This window comes from Papaver somniferum, chromosome 1, assembly GCF_003573695.1.
Source record: "Papaver somniferum cultivar HN1 chromosome 1, ASM357369v1, whole genome shotgun sequence".
NCBI classification, from domain to species: Eukaryota; Viridiplantae; Streptophyta; class Magnoliopsida; order Ranunculales; family Papaveraceae; genus Papaver; species Papaver somniferum.
Genome location: NC_039358.1, coordinates 187,652,921 through 187,660,191, shown reverse-complemented (window position 1 = coordinate 187,660,191; position 7,271 = coordinate 187,652,921). Strand labels below are relative to the sequence as shown.

The window sequence follows — 7,271 nt, the reverse complement described above, 5'->3', positions numbered from 1 at the left end:
ACCTAGTTGTGTTGTTACTGGTGGAGCCGTCTATTCGAAGAGGAAAGTACCCTAATTAGGCGAAATCTCTTACGACCGCTCATTTTAAAGACTTCTTTGGGATTGAGAAGCTCTACGAGTACCGTTGGTGGGAAACCAGATAATTGCAGTTTATTATTAGTTTTCGGTTGATTTGATTGACTAACGGTTGTTGAACTTTGATTGCACCTAATTTTTTTGTGCTTGAGAATATTCTCTTATGATATAAGATTCACTCAAACTAGATCGAAGTATCGACGAGGATCTTTAGAACTGTCTGTAGATCTAAAGACGTCTTGTGTTAATCCATCGTTAACAGACTCCGTTCTGTGTGTGATTGATCACAAGAGATTCAAGTTGTTTATGTGCAGGTGTTTATTGAAGATCTAAGAATATTTGAAGACAAATAAGATTTCTTATTTGAGTTCATAATCTTTGGTGTGCACAAAACTTGATCGGCTGGGGATCCAACTATAATCGGTTTATCTTTTGATAGATTGGATTGATTAGTTACGTAGATCGGCATCAATACATTTCTTTGTGGTTCATAGTATTGATTGCATAGTCTAAACAATTACTTTCACTACACCAAATATGGGTTTTAGCAACTCAGATTCGCAACAGAAATGTAGCTGTTGCGAAGTTTTGGTTGCGAATTTCTGTTGCTACTTTCGCAACTGTTTTTCTTTTAGGCGTGCGAATTACCCATGTGACAACAAACACCTGCGAACACTTTTTCCTGAGCATGCGAATTCCGCGTGTGCGCTCCTCTTATCCTTAGAGAAAATATCCCTCCTTGATTCATTTCAACCAATCGTCCTCTCTCACTCTCTCAAAAACGGGCAAAGAGCTCTGAAGAAAACCTCTCCCGCCGTTGAAGCAAGTTAGGTATGGATGATGATTACTAGGGTTTGATGATGTTATTTCTGGTCTTTCTTTGTTTAAATCGATTAATGATGCTATTACTGTTAGGGTTTGATAGTTAAGGTTTCTAAATTTCCTCTTTTGTTTCCTTCATTCAGTGATTTGTGGTTTTAGCTTCGAAGATCGATTAGTGTTATGGGGATTTCTTTTTCAAGTTATCGAAATTAAAACCCCTAAAATACCACAAGCAGAAGACGTAATAATCTAGTACTTGGATTTGGATTTGGTTTTAGACGGACTATTACTACTACTAACTCTATGCTGCCTCGGTATTTACAATTTCATAAAGCTACCACAAACAAGAAGAAGATTTCCGGACCTAATTTACAGTTTTAATTTTGATTTTATTTTTTTATTTGATTCAAATTGAATTATTAGCAAATTATGATTGTTGCGGCTGTTTAGTTGATGATGGTGGTGTTGTTTGTTTGTGTAGGTTGTACGTATGGAATATCCGAGACCTGAACTCGATAACACAGTTAATTACTTAGAAGCTTCTTACTTTTCATCCTCCTTCATTGTTTACACAAGACCTAATAAATCTTTGATTGTTGTCATTTCTGGTGCAGGTAACTGTTACTATTTTATTCTTTCCTTTTCCTTTACTCTTCCAGTCTTTCTTTCTTACATTTGATTTACTCATCTATTTTTGCTTATACTTGTGTATCGTGTTTTACATTTGCACCTGGGAAATAATATCAGATCAACATGTTTATACTACCTGCATTAAGGTGAAACATAAGAGAGTGGTCGTGGATGTTGAGAGTTCAGTGGATGTTGTTTACAAGCTGAAGGTTTGATCTCGAACATTATCAGTTAAGTTCAATGTTTCACGGACCAATCTTGTGTTTAATTAAACTAAAAAGGCTTTTCCGTAGGAATCACATTTGAGTCGAAGCCAGGTAGCGTACAAAAGGAAGCATTTGGTTCACTTAAACCGGTTGATGGAGAACATGTTGTAAGAAGTCCCGTTACCTTTAGCTGGACTACTATTTCTTCTACTAGCTTGATTTCTCCTGGATCATTTTTGAGATATTGAAGTTCTTAACATTGTTTTTACTTTTTATGATTGGTCTTGGGCAGGTGGACATTTACACTGGTTACCATTAAATTTGGGGTATACGCTTAACTTGTGATTTCTGAAAGCATCATTTGTAAAGCAGACATTGGGATTGCTGCATCCAGGAACGCAAATATGGTATGACGAGATTCGTTTCATGCCCCTAAAGTTCCAATCTTGTATGCCACTGAAATATTTACATCCACAACTACTGGTCTGTAGTCTGTAAATTACATCAACTAAGCCTAAACATCCTTGTTAGATTGAAAGTTCAAGCCTATTGCCGTGGCACCCCTTAGAAGCAAGGAGTGAAGGAGGTTGTTACTACTGTACCATGAGGGTAGTTGTTACTGTTATTTCGCAAAAAGGAAGAGTCGGGTAAATGTGTACTGCATACTTGCAGTGGATCCGTTACGTTCCATGTTGTTAATATAAGAACAAACATCGAAATTATGTTTTTCGTTGGAGGCTTCGAGACACCTTGCATTTTAAAAAGGTCAAGCCTATGAAATTCGCTAATCCAAATTCTCTTTTGTATGGTCATCTCTCTGGCATTGATTCGTCCGGGACATCGGTAAAATTTAGTATATCTCCTACAGCTTGTATCGCTGCTAATTAGATGTTTTTTTTTTCTTTTTATTAACATAAATTCGTGCCGTGCAGATGAAATTGACATGGGTAAGTGGTGATAAAGAACCTCAACAGGCTTAATATGGGGATGGAAATTCACATGCATCAGATGCTAATACGTTTACTCAAAAGCAAATGCGTAGCAAGTCTCTTAATATTTGTTTAACAGTAACTTACCGGAATCTAGTGAAATGAATAAAATGCTTCAAATCTTTTGTATAATGCTTCTATAATGTCTATCTATACAGATTCACCAATAAAAAGAACAACTATTGATTTTGGATGGCATGACCCTGGTTACGTTCATTCAGCTGTGATGACTGACCTTCAACCATCAACCACCTACTCCTACAGATATAGCAGGTAAACCGTATGTCTTCTTGTTAGTTGGGTCATCGATTAAGATTTTTTTTGCTTTTGTGAACAAATATATATTCTGAAGTTCCATATATGCAGTGATTCAGTAGGCTAGAGTAATCAAACAAAATTCAGGACTCCACCTGCAGGGGGTTCCGATGAACTTAAATTCCTTGCCTTCGGGGATATGAGAATGGCCCCTTTAGACGGGTCCATTGAGCACTATATTCATGTGTTAATTATACAAAATTAAATAGAAATGGTACCCGTTTAACTCTTATTATTGTGTCAAGAACAATGCATATGTGAACCATGACTAATAACCACTGGATTGATCGATTAACTAGCTTTTCTTTCAATGTTAGCCCCTCAGTACTAGTTGGTAGTTTTTTATTTGAAAGACCCCGTATTGCCTGCTGATTTTTTTTCCATAGTAGCCTGGATATCTTTCTGTGACGGAAGCCATGCGGAAAGAAGTAGAATCAGTCGAAGTGGACTCAGTCTTTCATATCGGAAACATAAGCTATGCCACTGGTTTCCTGGGACTATTTCCTTAGCCTGATCCAGCCAGTTACTTCTCATTTCACCTACATGACAACAATTGGCAACCATGGGAGGTATGGAAATAGTACTCACACATCCACTTACAACTTACTGAGTAACCATTTAGGTCCAAATACAACTTACTGAGGAAGAACTAATGAGCTTGAACGTAACCAGAGACTACATAAACTCCGGATCGGTTTATATAACCCCAGATTCTGGTGGAGAATGTGGAGTTGCTTATGAGGCCTATTTTCGGATGCCCACATCTGCGAAAGACAAACCCTGGTATTCAATCAACCAAGCCGACATTCACTTCACTGTAATCTCAACAGAACATCCTTGGACTGAGAACTCTGAACAGGTAGACTTGTGTTAATGACCATTGACTGCAGAATACATAAGACATAATTCTTGTGAGCTATTGTTATTCATCTTTAATAGTAGAAGTATGAATTGTGCTTGTTGTTTTACGTAATGCTTACTGATGTGTAATGCTCATTGATGTCGTCTTTGTGTTCATAATTTTTCTTTTCTTACCACCAAAGACTACAAACCGAAAAAGATGTTAATTTTGTTTGCAATTTTCATATCTATAGGTATTTAGCTGTGGGACTGATGCATATCCCTTGCTAAGGGATCTTTGTACTAATACTATAGGTATTGATATGTTGTCAAATGGCAGCTGATTATCACTCGGAAACACCTCATTTAACAAGTATCCAGGTAGCTGACAGTTGTGGTTCTACTATTTGTGTGCTTGTCATTCATAGTAGAATACCAGTTCTAACTAAAACTGGCTTTCTTTTGACTGCCGTGAGGACAGATTTGGAATTGGAGGAGTGCAAGAGATTTACTCGTGCATGTTTGGGTTCTTCAGGTAATTAAAGTATGAAACTGTTATGCTTTAGTTTACAAATTTTGTTTATTTTCATATCGCTATGTCTTATTTTAGAAGAAGAAACAAAGGAAAAAGAAACCCGCAGAGAGATAGACTGACTCGTCCTAATTTAATTTAATGGTGGGTTTGGTTGCAGAATTCATGATTCCGGGGAATTTATAATCCTATGGGATTGTAAATTCCTGGATTCATGCTAATCCCTCGCGTGTTTGGTAACACAGTCAAAATAACTAGGATTTATAGAGTTTCTACCCTCAGATTAATAAAATTGTATATATATGGTATTTTAGGATTAAAAATGTGGGTCCACAAATCCCTTGATAAGTTTCCCAGCAAATCTTAGGGGGAGGGGTCGGACTCCATATGGAGGATTTGCTGGAAAAGTGATTCCCGTAGGAAACCTGATTCCAGGGGATTTGAGGAACCAAACGTACCAAAGGAAACACAATTCCACCAAATCCCCTGGACCCATAAATCCCACCTTTAAAATCCTGCATCCAAACCCACCATAACTGAATTTTATTAAAGTGGCCTGTTGAGATTTACTTGTGCATGTTTGAGTTCTTCAGGTAATTAAAATATGAAACTGTTATGCTTTAGTTTACAAATTTTGTTTATTTTCATGTCGCCGTGTCTTATTTTAGAAGAAGAAACAAAGGAAAAAGAAACCTGCAGAGAGAAAAACTGACTCGTCCTAATTTAATTTAACTGAATTTTATTATTTATAGATGGGATTACTTTTCTGGATTTATGCATATTTTCTGCTAACTGTTGTGGTTAAACTGCTTGTAGCCTGCTGCTCGGGAACTTGAATTGAATTAAGAGTGTAATGCTACCCGCTGGTCTCCCGAGGAATTTGAACGTAAGTTATAGGTACGCTTAAATTTCGTCTCATTTTGTAAGGAGCATTCTGCATATGAATACTGCCACTTAACTAGCACTTTCCCCTTCTGTAGACTTTGCTGCTGGGCTATAAAATTTGGTATCAACTTTTCTGTGTTCTTTCCCATTATTCAAGTTAAATGTTACCAACTGAGGTTCAAGTGTTCCGTCTCGTGTCATTAGTTTATGAGCACAGTGGAAACTTTGACACCAAAATTACCTAACCTCAATTGTGATAAATGGCTTATTTCTTTCTTGATCGTCATCATTTGTCCATGGAAACTGCACGACGAAGTTCAGTTAATGTGGTGTACTGATAATTTTAGCTGTTCAGTACAGATATGGAGCACACTGCACAAAATAGATTTCTACCCAAGTGTAGTGTTCTACCGAAGTATACTGTTCTATATTGATGTCTTTGTATGTACATGTACTGCCAGTAACCACCTTTCGGCTTTTCACTGTACGTACATGTTCAATCAAGATGCACTATTTACTTCATTTCTTCATTTCTGCATTTGCCATATCTAATACTTATGCATTGTATTTGTGTTGCAGGGTTGTCTCATAACGCAGAGGAGTTGAACTCACCATGCATTGAGATCAGATATTCTTTAGAGATTCCCAGTTATCAATAATCAGTAATTCTCTGAAGTAGATGCAATTGGTGTTCATTCTGCTTTTTTAATGTTGCTTCGGGTTGTTGAACTGCCCTTGCTTCATCCATTTCTTGTAGATGGCCTCTTCAAAGAAGGCTTGCATTGTGTCTTTCGATGAAGTAGATGCAATTGGTGTAATTCCGTTTTCCTGTGTAATGCAGCAAACCGCCGTGAGAAAGAAGCTTAATTGAAGAAGCAAATCAAGAAGCAACAGGAGGAAGCTGAAAAAGAACAAAGAAGTGAGATAAGGAAACAGCTGATTCACAAGTACGAGTTTCCTATATTCTTTGTATATGTGTCTTCTCTTCTGAAACTAAACTAAGAGTGTTGATTTAAATCTTGAAGAAATGTAGTCACAAATAATAAACATAGTTGTTTCCTTCCCTTTCTTTTGTTAAATATTTTTGATGTTTAAATATGTATCGTTGAGCACATCAATATTAATGGTGAATAATTTGACTGATTGATTGATTGATTGATTGAACCACAAGAGTTACAGGGTTATGGGGTAGTTGCAGGAAAAAATAGAAATGGGGTGAAAAGATTCTGACTAGGTCAATGAAGACCGGCCCTCTTTTCTTTTTTTTTTTGTTACAAAACATTCGCAACAGGTACTACTTGTTCTAAACTTTTACCGCGAAAGTTGTGGCCAGTCTTCGCTGACTTAATCAAAATTTTAGCAACTAATAGTAAAACTTTTGCAACTGCTAGTTAGCTGTTGCTAAATTTTTGAGTCGCCGCCAAAAGCTGTTGCGAAAACAGTTACGACTCGAAATTCGCAATAGCAACATTTCCGTTGCGAAAATTCAAGTCGCCCCCTTCGCAACATCTGAGTGCATTTGCGACCCCGATTCGCAATAGCGGGAGCTAGTTGTAAAACTCCATTCTTGGTGTAGTGTTTGGTAGTTGTTGAATAGATTGATCTAAGAACACGACAAAGGAGTTTATTGGTTAAACGAAAGAGCCTTTTGTCAAACTCATATCACGTTGATTGAAAAGACTTGTTACCGAACAGATTTGTTGTTCATTTACTGTTTGGAATACGAACCAAAGGAATTGTTCCAAGTGCGTGACTTATTGCAAGTTGGAGGTGCAGGTAGGCCTGTCAATGGAAGAATATCCGTCGGATATTTAGAAATCCGATATCCGACATGTTAAGCACTACCGGATATTCGATATCCGATAATATCCTATAGGATATCAAAATCAGATATCGATTCCGATAGGCTAAGCTGTCAGATATCCGATAAATATCCGATAGTATCCGGTTATAACAAAAAAGCTTAAAAACCCTTGT

At 37.1% G+C, this 7,271-nt stretch overlaps 1 long non-coding RNA gene across 29 annotated transcripts; it reads left to right on the top strand.

Moving 5' to 3' along the window:
• The first annotated feature begins 832 nt into the window (after positions 1-832).
• Positions 833-6,406, top strand: LOC113310070. Of its 29 annotated transcripts, none has more exons than XR_003340941.1 (14): positions 833-906; positions 1,041-1,511; positions 1,645-1,736; positions 1,821-1,900; positions 2,026-2,140; positions 2,666-2,680; positions 2,881-2,995; positions 3,424-3,606; positions 3,710-3,896; positions 4,132-4,258; positions 4,359-4,412; positions 5,226-5,306; positions 5,655-5,778; positions 5,874-6,406. It is a non-coding gene; the product is annotated as an uncharacterized LOC113310070 (long non-coding RNA). The 29 variants fall into 29 exon arrangements; XR_003340919.1 differs by having other exon boundaries at positions 2,026-2,498; XR_003340915.1 differs by having other exon boundaries at positions 2,026-2,576; positions 3,427-3,606.
• Positions 6,407-7,271: the final 865 nt, after the last annotated feature.